The following is a 12,811-nucleotide window of genomic DNA, read 5'->3' on the forward strand; positions in this document are numbered from 1 at the left end:
AAAACTAATCAGGCTACAAGATACAAGCAGCCTGCTGGAACATTTCAAGCACACCATCAAGAAAAAGACAAGTTGCTCCTGGCTGACAATCCCATTGCCTACACCAGGGGTCTCCAACCTTTCCTGTAATGAGAGCTACTTCTGTTCAATGAAAATCACACAAACTACTGATACTTTAAGTGTTGTAATACTGACCACACCAGACAAGATTTCATTAGTGGACACCATTTGTACCATTACAAGCAATGATTGTCTCAGTTTTCCAAGCATGGTCGCCAGCAGTAATGTAAAATGCTTTGTCAATGTAGAATGCCTCTAGGCGAGTAATACATAACAGCCATAGAAGTAAAGCTTCTGACATCACGGTAATAACAGCAGTAATAAGTCTTCCCACATCACGTGGTGTATTACTCAAATATCAGCTTTAAATATATTTTGGAAATTCAGCCATTTTTCTCCAAATATCAGTCTACAAGTTCTGAAAATAAATAAATGTTCATCTTGAATATATGCTTTCAATTTTCGCATACATATATTAATTCAACCAAGCAAAAGCTTTTAGTTTGGTAAGCTAGGTTGCACTCAGAAGAGCTACTTATTGGGACCAGGAGAACTACCAGTAGCTCACGAGCTACTCATTGGAGCAGCCTGGCCTACACATCTGGCCTGCTCCTTGCAGTCTTCGCACAGCCTGAGTGAGAAGAAAATTCAATACCAAAGATTTTGAGGTCTGGCTGAGGGAATGTACTTTTTGTTTAAGAGAATGGCTGAAAAGGTAAGACAGGATTGTCGCATATAAAAGATGCATAAGGGCACCCCTGATTTTTATTTTGATATTAAACATCTAGGTGTGGTTTCAATATTGATTTTGGTTTTAATTACATATAGCTAGTGGATGAGAGAGTGAAGAAGAGAATCATCATTTTGTGTAGGAAGAATTATAGAGGAATGTATGATTTAGTTTGGTAATTTAGAAACACTGAGCTTTAGTATCCCCCAAAGATCCTAGCCTTGCAGAAAGAAAAGTGCTGGACTATCCAGGCAATGTGAAGCATGCACAGTGTGCTCAGTGTGTGACATATGTAGACGTGTTTATCTGGTAATGTAAGATGCCAGTACGTGTGTGTCATATTTTTTATTTGTCAAAAGTAAAACTAAGGGAAAAGTAGCAGGTGGGTTTAATATGTGCAAATCTTTAAACATGGTTTTAATTAAGTCTTGCTTGCAGTGTGGAGAGTGAAGCAGAGTGTTGTATTTTTGCATACATAGAAGAGTGTATGATTTAGCAGTTTTGGTCATTTAGGAAAATGTAGCTTCTGCCTACCCTGCCTGTGGATAGTATTTGTATTTGTATTGGTTATTTATAGAGCGCAACTATCGCTCCGGAAGGAGCATCTTGGCGCTAGTGACACTTACGTGAGGAGGTGGAGTCCCAATGACTCCCTCAACAGCCCGACGAGGACCTGTGAAGGAAGACACAGAAGAACTGTTAGAAAGAGAGGAAAGACTGGTGACAAGGAAAGAAAAAAAATACTACAAGATGGAAAGAGAAAAACAGCTTTAAAAAGTGTGGAGAGAAAACCAAGGAAGGATTATAAATGGTTTATAATGTTGATAAACATTTCAATAAAGCCCTGGTAAGCAGGGGACGGCAAATGCAGAATCCGCTCTCGCAAAGGGCGCCCTGCCTCACGAGGAATGCAACAATGTGCCACAGCATGGACGATAGCCAGGAGGAATCGAGACCCAGGAGCTGCCATCAGAGGGAGGAGGACCAAAGAGCCAGGAAGGAGACCCCTGAATCCGGACAAATTATGGAAAAAGAAGCCCCATCATGGTCTATGGAGAACTGCGGCTGACCAGGTGTATGATGGTGACAGCCTTGGAAAGGAAGAGGTCGAGGACAGTACAGGCATAGATGCTGAAGTTGAATCTGTGGGGCATAACTGGAGGTGAAACTAACAATCATGCACAGAATCCTTCTTACAGGAACAGTCCTAAGATCACCTGTTTTATCTCTTTTAGTGGCGAGTCTTGGTGGCCTAAAAGTGTGTCTTATTCTTATGATAAAGGTGGTAGTGAGGAGACAGGAGGGCAAAGGAAAAACAAATAAAGCAGAAGAAAGGATAAAATAGAAGAAATAAAGCGAAAGTGATACAAGTGTACACATAAAGTAGAAACAGAAACAAAAGCTGGAAAAATTCCAATAGTTTTGAGGGTTTTTTTGGGTTAAAAGAACACTTACCTTTTTTTTAATATAGGGACATTGGAGGTGGAGACCACAGATGGTCTCTGGAGGGAGGAGGAGGAGAAGGGAGGAAGGAGCTTGCGGGACTGAAGCCTAAGGAAAATAGAAGAAACAATTCTGTGAGATCGTTAAAAACCAGACATTTTGAATCTCAGACAGCCTTGTAATAGGCCTCTGTTACTGAGCCAGAAAAAACCCACACTCCCAAGGTCCATGAACAGTCTTTGTGTGGAGAGAGAAAGAAAGAAAGAGAGCGAGAGAGAGACAGAGGCAGAGACAGAGAGAGAGAGACAGAGATAGAGACAGAGAGAGACAGAGAGAGATAGAGACAGAAAGACAGAGAAGAGGAGAGGAAGCGAGAGAGAGAGGAGAGAGAGACCAAGGGGTGAGAGAGAGGAGAGGTAGACCAAGGAGAGATAGATTGTTTTTTGCATCCGGCCTAGTTTGTCTCCCTGTTTCTTTTTCAGTATCCCATAGATTGCTCCGATGAGAACACTCAAGGTTTTGGACCCTTCAAGCTACGCCCCTACATCGGTTTTGATGACGGGGTGTCTGTGAGTCTACATGATGGCTTAAGCTGCTCCCCCAATCATTTTTTGATGAAGTAATGTTTTTGGACTACGTACGTCTGCCTGTTTGACTATGTGTCTCCATCATGTCTCAAGCTGCTCCCCAACGTCATCTTTGATCTTTGGCACCTGCGGGACGATATGAATATCTTAGATCGCAAGGACAGTGATCACAGAGCTCTTGTACTGACACGCAATGGTTTGCTATATCTTTCAGTAAAAGCTCCCTCCTCATTCTCTCCAGGAGAAATCTTGCGTACCAACAATAGGAAGTGTATGTAGGAAAGTGTCCCTTTTTGACATGGTCATCCCCACTTTTTGCCAAGTGTATCTCGAGCAATATCTGGAGGCCTCGCCTACCAACACTGGGGCCTGGGTAAAACAACACCTCAACCTCACAGTTACGTTGGCTGTTGGCACTTCCGCCCTCACTCCCCATAGGAACACCTAGAACCCCGACCCGGGGAGCAATTCCGGCAACAGAAAGTAGAACCACAGCCCCTCCTAAAATACACCTAAAACCAAGTATTGGCGGAAGCGGGCAAGTACAGGGTCCACAATGCTTGCACCGTCCCTCACATGTCCATGCTAGTGAGCCCATGGAGGTGGGTTACACCCAATGGGCATATATGAGTCACCGGGGAGGTCCCAGAGAAGTACAGAAAAAAGTCCACTTAAATGGTGAACCTGTAATCAACCTGTTAGACACGGGCTGTCACATACTGTGGTTAGCAGAGAGAGGACACCTAACACTGAGATACAGGAGGGAGAGTCTGTACAGGTCACCAGTGTGCATGGCGATAGAAAAACGTACTCCCTTGCAGAAGTTTTAATTGAGATAGATTGTGAACCCCAACTGCGAAAGGTAGGGATAGTTCCATCTCTTCCCGAAAAAGTGTTACTAGGTACAGATTTGCCTAGGTTTCACTAGTACATATCCAACCTGACAAATACGAACCCTATGGTGGGATGGGTCAAAGAAGCTTCTTAAAATAATAAAATCCTGTAATGTGAGAAGGGAACGGACCCACTCTCATTTGTTTTCCTGTCCAACAACCGCTTGTACCTTTACATTATCCTTTTGAATACAAATAACTGACTAGCCTATCCACCACTCAAATGATTTTCATATATCACTATACTAAGTCAACACTAATCCTTTATGGGTTCCGGAGTAGCGTGCTACTCGTCGAAAAAGCAATTTGACGCCTCTTCATGGGTAGTAAGCGCTATATAAATGCAATTTTGCAATACATCATCAGATGGGTTCCAGACCGCGGGATTTTGTTTTCGGATAGCCCAGAAGGATTATAGTTCATTGATGTATGCCTGTGAACAAGCGCAGGAAGAGGACCCACAATAGGTAGATCCATTCTTTTGTATAAAAAATACTTGTTATATAGGATAACTCGAAACAGTGTACAGACAAGAGAACAACTATTGGTATCAGTGGCGTTTCGTGACCAGCTCATACATCTAGCTCATTGTCAGACAAGGGTAGTCATTATGGACAAGAAAACACCCTGAAGTATCTGCTGGGGAAGTTCTATTGGACTGTGGTATAACAGGAGGTGGCTACGTTTTATGCACCTTGTCCCATATGTCTGTTAGTCAACCCCCCTTCACTTCCTCGTGCCACACTCCAAACTCTCCCCATATTTGAAGTACCCTTTCAGCGGGTGGGTATGGACTTTGTAGGCCCCTTGACCCAGTCTACCCGTTGGACACCAATATATCTTAGCATTAGTGGATGATGCAACACGGTATCCGGAAGCCAAACCCTTGACCAGGGCTACTGAGTCATTAGCCCAAGTCGCCATTTCTTTTTTCTCTCAAGTGGGTTTTCCCTAAAAAATTCTAACTGACCAGGGCACCACCTTTATGTCTCGCCTGATTGAACAGATATGTAGTTTGCTGGGCATTAGACAGATTCGGACTGCAGTTTATCTCCCTCAAACAGACGGCCTGGTCGAGATATACAACAAAACCATTAAAACTATTCTAAGGAAAGCTATCCATAAGTCGGGGAGGGATTGGGTCCGGAAGTTACCCTCAGTGCTGCTCGCCATCGGTACGCGTGAACAGAGGTCAACATGGTTTCCTCAAATTGAGCTACTTTTCAGGAGAAAACCAGTGCTCTTCTTGATATGGCTGCAGAACAGATTACAGAAGAGGAGGATGAAAGTAAGCCCTTACTGACATATAGTATTGCCTTAAAAGAAACCCTTGCTACTCAATTGGAAGATGTCCATGTTAATATGGAGAAAGCCAAAGCCTGCCAGAAACAGCCCTACTATAAGGGTACCAAACTAAGGGCATTCTCTGTGGGAGATAAGTATTAATTTTTCATCCAAGTACTGGAAAGAAGTCATTAGTGACATGGCAGGGCCCCTATCAAATACTGGATAAATTCACTCCAGTGATGTATAGGGTTTCCATCCCACACAAGGACGGGTGGGGCAGGTCTGCTATGTGAACCTTCTAAAAGCCTGGGAAGAACACCCATCTAGTACCATAAACATCAGTATCGCTATAATTCACGTCAATGTCAACAAACCACTAGACATTCCACTCCAGCGCCTGGTGGATAATACAGAGGGACTGATTAAAATGGGAGACAACCTAACAGTTGAGCAGAAGGAACTGACCGCTCTATTGAACAAACGTCCTAACCTACTGTCGGGTAACTCTGGTCGCACCTCTTTGGTAGAACACAATGTTATGTTATGTTATAAAGGAATTTATACATCGCGCACTGCTACTCAAGAGTGTCCTGGCGCGTGGGAGAAAGAAAACATGAGAGACCGGAGGGACTAGAAAGACTGTTTAAACAGATAAGTTTTTAGCCTCTTTTTGAATGCGGACAGTTCCTCAATATGCCGGAGATCCAGAGGGAGCCCATTCCAGAGCGTTGAGGCCTTAACTGAAAAGGACATCCCCCCCAGACGCGCTCTCCGAAATCTAGGGATCACCAGCCGTCTTTGCATAGCAGACCGCAAAGGGCGATTGGGAATGTAGAGGGACAGCCTGGCACCAATATAGGCAGGTCCCTGACCATGAAGTGCCTTATGGGTCATAGTCAGTGCTTTGTAATGCACTCGCTGGGCAACAGGGAGCCAGGGCAGATTACTCAGCTGGTTGCGCACGCTTAGGCATCTAGGGATATTAAATACAAGCCTAACAGCCGCATTCTGGATAACCTGTAATTTTCCCAGACGATATCCTGGGATGCCAAGGTAAAGGGCGTTGGCATAATCCAGGCGTGCCAGTATTAGGGCCCTGACCACCGTCTCCCTAGCAGCGCGGGGAAGCAAGGGAAAAAATCTTCTCAGGGCTTATAGTGTGCCAAAGCACACCCCAGACAGCCACGTTATCTGTTCGTGAAAGCCTAAATCACCCCCAAACCAAATTCCCAGATTTTTTGCAACACCGCAGTCTCCTGAGGGGCAAGGAAATCCGGGAGGCCAGAGAGACTCTCTAAAGGCAGGTGGAAAATGACCATAGAGGAGCACCTCGGACTTCTCTTCGTTACATTTCAGGCTAGCCTGGGCCATCCATGAAAAAACTGCTGATAAGCAGCGATGGGACACCTCTGTTTGCAAATCATCCCCCTTCCAGGTAAAGAGAAGCTGGGTGTCGTCGGCATATGCCATAATTTTGGCACCCAGCCTCTCCGCAAGACCGATCAGGGGGGTGAGGTAAATATTGAACAAGAGGGGGCTCAAGGTAGACCCTTGAGGCACCCCTGTTGCTACCATGGAAACCGATGAAGAGAAAGGGGGCATCCACACCTGTTGGGAGCGATTATCCAAAAAGGATCTAATCCATTCCCAAGCTGTACCATTGATCCCGATGTCAGACAGACGGGAGAGGAGCTGGAGATGGGGTACCGTATCAAAGGCGGCAGAGAGGTCGAGTAAAATCAGAGCCGCCCTGCCGCCTGCATCCAGACACTCCCTAATAGCCTCCGAAATTTCCACAAGGGCCGTTTCAGTGCTAAATGCAGTTCTGAATCCAGATTGAGCTGGATGTAAAGCTCCTGTAGCCTCCACAAATCTCTCCAGTTGTTTGAAAGCCACCTTCTCGCACACCTTAGCCAGGGCTGGTAGGAGGGAAATGGGGCGATAGTTGGAAAGAAGTGAGGGGTCAGCAGAAGGTTTCTTGAGAAGGGGGAGGAGTTTTGCATGTTTCCATTGCACAGGCACCCTTCCAGATTGGAGTGAGTCATTCACCAGCTTCACTACCTCCGGCACTACTGTCTCAGCCACCCCACTCAGGACCCTAGCATGGCAGGGGTCTGCCGGTGAGCCAGATTTTAGTGACTTGAGTATGGCTAGGACATCTCTCTCCTCGGCAACGGAAAAATGTGTAAAGAATTGACTGGGAACAGTGGGACATAAGGCAGGCTGATCAGATAGAGGGGACTGTCCTAAAGGGATAGTCCGTAGGCTATCTTGAATCTTTTGTATCTTGGCAGTGAAAAAGTTAGATAGATCCTCACACCATTGGAATGAGTTCGGAGAGGGGGGAAGTTCTGCATTAGGGGACAGAAAACTGCGTACGATAGCACAAATCTCCTTGCTATTGTTGTTAGCTTTAGAAATTCTGTCAGCAAAAAAGTTACCTTTAGCTTCTTTAATAGCAGCATAATATTCCCTCTGAGCGGCCCGCAGTGCCGCCTTCGCACGAGGACAATACTCGCGGCGCCAGCCCCGCTCCAGTTTTTTACATGTTATTTTCAAAGCTTTAAGGGAGTTGTTAAACCAAGGTTGGGAGGGAGAGCCTCGAGGGGGGCCCTTCCTCGCGGACTGGGAAAGTGAATTAGTTGCCTGGCGGATCCAGTTAGAAAAACTTTCCACTGCCTCAACCAAGTCGGCGGTTTTGACCGGAGATGTAAGGGCCAAAGCTCTAGCTAGAGCTGGGATGTTAGTCTTTTGTGGATACTGACTGACAACCATACCGGGTGACAGAGTAGAGCGGCCTATGTTCCAATTGAAGCAGATAAAAAAATGATCAGACCAGGTGACAGGCCTAGGGGCTAATACCCTGAGCTCGAAGTTCGAACATATTGGATCTAATACATGCCCACCAATATGGGTGGCCGCCGGCACGTGCTGGGTCATATGAGTAACATTACAGAGATCCAACAGGTCCCTCGACCCAGGAGCCAGCCGGTCCTCCAGGTGTACATTCAGATCACCTAAAAGAAGAAACCTGGAGAACTGGAGAGCCCGGGAGGCAATAATCTCGTCCAGAAATTTAAGGAAAGTGCTTGGTGGACCCGGCTGCCGATAGACCAGTACCCCACCTAAAGAAAACTGAGGAGACAGGGCCAGTGAGAATTCTAATACCTCGGCCTCTGGGATCACCCTTGTGCACTCCTTCTTAATTGACCATATATCTCTGAACACTATGGCAACACCACCCCCTCTGCCAGAAAAGCGGTCCACCCTCACTATCTTATACCCCCTAGGGATAGCTAGTTCCACCACTGGCGAGCATGAATCGTTCAGCCAGGTCTCGGTGACAAATAAGAGATCAAGTTGTTCGTCAATGATCAAATCGTGGACATCGGCGGCATGTTTAACCATGGACCTTGCATTAATAAGTGCCGCTCGGATATTAGTTTTAAGGCCAGAGGGAAGGGCGGGAGCAGGTTGACTCAAGTTGTAGCGAAACTGACAGAAAGGGCAAGCCCTCGTCCTATCTTTCCGGACGTCCCAGTCTCTAGACCCACAGGAGACGCTACCTAGTTTAAGCAATGTATCCCGGTTATATGAGATCTTTACCGCCGCATTCTCGACCACGGAGGGATCAGGGCTCCTGGCCCTGGGTACTGCCGAGGCGCGGACAAGCGCAGACGGGCTTACCTCTGGCGCACCTCCGGCGCGCCATGGTCGCGCCCGCTGCGCTCGTCTGCTGCGCGCACGAGGGCACATCGCGTTTTGATGGTGGACACCCCCGAGCAGCTGGACCGCTGACTGCGGTCCAAGCAGCCTTCAGTCTGCACCCAAAATGGCGCCCGCCCTCCACTCAATCGGCACGAACAGCCGTGGTGGACCGGGGCTGAGGAGGCCACACAAGAGGTAACAGAGCACAAATTATATATATATATATATCATCACAGAGGGGTCAAGAGTAGTAAAACAAACACCCCATCATATTCCGGCTGCTAGGAGACAGGAGGAGAGCAGGAGGTAGATGCCATGTTGAAGGCCGATATCATTGAGCCTTCCCAGAGCGCTTGGTGCTCTCCAGTTGTTCTTGTACCCAAACCAGATTAAGTCTTCGATTTGTATTGACTTCCATTAGTTGAATTCTATCTCGTGGTTTGATTCCTACTTCAAGCCCTGTGTGGACAAACTTATAGAAAGGCCAGGAGATGCCAGAGTTATGTCCACAATTCACTTCACAAAAGGGTAAATGTAAATGTAAATGTAAATGTAGTTGAGCTTATATAGCGCACAGCTACCCGCAGTGGGTTTCCCGGCGCTTGCTTAGGGAACCCTTCCTGGTATTCCCCTGTGAGATAGCAGGGTATCCACAAGGTGAAAGTCAGGCATCCCGCCGCGAGGGGCCGTTGTGGAGATTAAGCAAGCTATTGCCCAGAGTCGCAGAGTGTGAACCCATGAGTCGAGGAGGCACCGGGGCGAGAATTATCGAGTCCGTGGAATTTTTAGCCCAAGACCCGCCGAGGCGGGGAATTGAACCCTGGTCCAGGACCGATCTCAGCTTTCGGGTCTGCTGCCTCTAACCCCTGAGCCACACTTCTCCACATGTTTACCGGCAGATACCCCTTACTCCAGAAGCACAGGAAAAGATTACCTTTCCCATTCTCACCGGATTCTATCAGTTTCAGGTCCTGCCATTTGGCCTTCATAGTGTTCCCGCCACCTTTTAAAGACTTATGGATGTTCTTTTACAAACACACCACAAGTACACAGTTGCATACTTAGACGACATAGCCATTCACTGTCTTGACTGGGACACACCTTCATCATTTAAAACAGAGCCTGAATACCTTGCACCAAGCAGGCCCTACCCATAAAAGACCACTTTTGGCACAAACCACATAGAGTACTTGGGGTCTGACATCCAGGCAGGAGTCATTCAGCCCCAAAAAAACAAATTAGGGCGTTTGTTCCTTTTACTTACTGATCATGCTCCTCTTACTTGGCTTGCTTTGTATAAGGACTCGAACCCTAAAGTTCTCTGTTGGTTCCTTGCTTTACAGCCTTTTTCCTTTCAGGCCTTCCATGTGCCAGGGAAGCTGCAATCAAATGTAGATTTCTTGTCTCAGTGTACGGTGACTGAATGGCCCTCACTTCCATTCTTAATGGGAGGGCAGTGTGATCAGGTCGGGGTGTGATCAGGTCGGGCTTGCCCCCAGGACTTTCTAGAGACGGCCGCATCCTTCCCAACCAGATATGGTTGTTTCGCTCAAGACATTCAGGACGGTCTCATGAGGCCAAAGCAGGACTTCGAGCATTTAAGGGGCAGAGTAGGTGATGGCGGGACAACAGAGATTCCCGAGGGAAATGGGAACACCAGCAGAGGACACAAGGAGGAGGATGCTGACGGAGGCAATGAGGAGAAGGATACAAAGCAGTCCGACGCTGAAGCCGCGGGGGGAAACAGTGAAACAGCTGTGCCGAGCCAGGGGCATCCGCCCAAGCAGCTGACGCTGTCAGAGGCTCCAACACCGCCCACCAGGAGGCATAGGTGTTCCAGAGAAAGAACAAGCGTTTACAATGCAATAGATCTCGCAACTGCGAATTTTGGAGCTATTGGCACTGTAAATGGCAATGCCGTTAAAAAAATTAAAAAACATTTAATTTACAATACCAAAAGCAACATCTAGTACATTGCATAGCGCGGTGTCCGTGAAGACGGCACCGTGTTCGTTAAAGTAAAAAAAATTTTTTTTTAAAGAGTTGTGTACATGCAGCTGTGAGTGGAAAAAACATTGGCTAAAAGCAAAACTAGTTTTTGGTCACAACAAGCACACATTGCCATTGTAGTCCCTGGCACTGATTGGGAGCAGCTTTGTGTGTAGATGTGCCAACGTGAAAGAGCAGACTGCTTTAGCCACAGTGACGATAGTCAAACTTGGGCTGACCCCTTGCCCCAGTGCCTACACTTCTCAGAGCGAAGCATCTACCTCACGTTTATCCGTTTTCAATTGTTACGTCAGTGAAAGTAAAACAGCTGCCTCGGCCAACTCAATATACCTTCAATTCAGACCAAGCATCGATCAAGTCTTGACCTATTGGCTTTGCCATTGCTTTTTGTCGATGTTGAGCAATTCCAAAATAGAAGGGAGAATCTGTGATCACTAGGGACCTGGGGTAGGATTAAAGTAAGATGAAAAAATGGTCACTAATAGACAAAAGAATGTCATAAAATTCACAGAATGCGATTTTTTTTATTTAATAACCATATGTATCTACATGTCTAAAATGCAAACATGTTTCCTCAGTTCCACAGTCTACAACGCTAGCGCTAAGACCACTGACTCCCCCCATCTCAGTTTCATGTGTTATTAATACTTAAAAGGAAAGTTTGATCCTGTTAAAAAGTGTTTATTTTGGCTAGTCGAATTTACATTTTAAAACTTCACACCCAGACTACATTGTTAGGCGTGGAGACATGCTTTACGCTGTCACTGTAGTGGGTCACACAATGACTTCTGTAGCCCATTAGTGACATTCAACTTGAAGCCCTTGGTACACTATGGGTTTCATATACTAGGGCCCTACAAATATGCTAACTATGCCAATCAGCAGTATACCAGTTTTACCATGATGAAAAGAGGCACGCAGAGGTTGATAAGCACTAGATCTGTGTAAGCTTTGAAAATGTATACTTTTATTGAATATTGAGGGTGATTTATTTTCCCTTCAAGCAGATTTTCCCACCGGATAGCTGGTAGGCAAAGGTTTTGGGGCTCACAGAGACAAACTCCATTATTCGACCCAAGTACAAACGGCATTTTGTGGTATGTTTAGCAGTACTATAATTGTACTAAAGTACTACAGAGCGCTATTCACAAACCTAGGAGTGGAGTTCTCATCCTGCAGCACGCCTATCTTTTCTATCAGGAGATCTCCACACATGTGATATTACTACTTAGTACTAAATGTGGGAGAGAGCAATTTCAAAGGGCCTTTAAAGTCAGCTAAGCTTTGTTGGTGAATAACACACTCTCCTCGGTTGGTTAGGAGCAGCAAGGAAATAACAGAACTGCCGTCTACCATGCCACTCTGCACCGGGTGCTGCCAGGAGGCTAACAAGACACTATAGCCACAGAGGGGAAGGCGCCTTGCCAAAAACCAACAGCCAAGGTGCCACCCCCGATCCTACTTGTGAGTGCACTGCTTCGTCTTGTATTACCTTTTATTTACCAGGGCCTGGCTCTGAGGCCACGTGGTACAGCGGAGGCGAGGCTGGAGAGAGAAACAAGCCCAGCCGAGGCACAAGAGTAAAGTACAGTGTTGTTGCTGCCAGTGCCTGGTTGAGATGACAGCAGCCACAGTATTGTTTTCAAACAGCAGGCACATGCAGCGCGCATGACACAGGTGCTCGGTGCACTAGCCTTAAAATGAGCGAACAGTGCATTTGAGTGCAGTGAAACCAACACTACAATGTGCGAGTCCAACACCCAGCTCAGCCAAGTACCACGCAAGACGGGATAAACAAACCCCTTTTTGGATAAATCCCTGCATCATCGCAGGGTGCCTCATTAGTCATGCATATCAGCTGCGTGGTCTCTTAATTACAAAGAGTATGCATAGTAAACACTGGCCCGCATCCTGGATTGGTGCATCAGCCCTAGAGGGCGTTTTAGATGCACACAATGCTAAATGTGCATCACATGCCCGGTGTGCACAGTGCTATCTGCCCTGCTGCTGCTGAGTCTGTGAAGAGAAAGAGCGCAGTACTCTCAGGGTCTGCAGTGAGCCCGGAGCACACACACCTGCCCCTGTATCCAGAG

General features: G+C 46.6%; 1 protein-coding gene across 1 annotated transcript in view; it reads right to left on the reverse strand.

Annotated features, from left to right (window-relative positions):
• The window catches only part of LOC144773694 (uncharacterized), a 274,180-nt gene that overhangs the window by 125,990 nt on the left and 135,379 nt on the right, over positions 1-12,811 (reverse strand). Inside the window, 3 exon segments of the mRNA XM_078658842.1 lie at positions 1,417-1,463; positions 2,246-2,341; positions 2,875-2,946. The gene's annotated coding sequence lies outside the window, so the exon portion shown is untranslated.

Source organism: Lissotriton helveticus, chromosome 8, assembly GCF_964261635.1.
Source record: "Lissotriton helveticus chromosome 8, aLisHel1.1, whole genome shotgun sequence".
NCBI classification, from domain to species: Eukaryota; Metazoa; Chordata; class Amphibia; order Caudata; family Salamandridae; genus Lissotriton; species Lissotriton helveticus.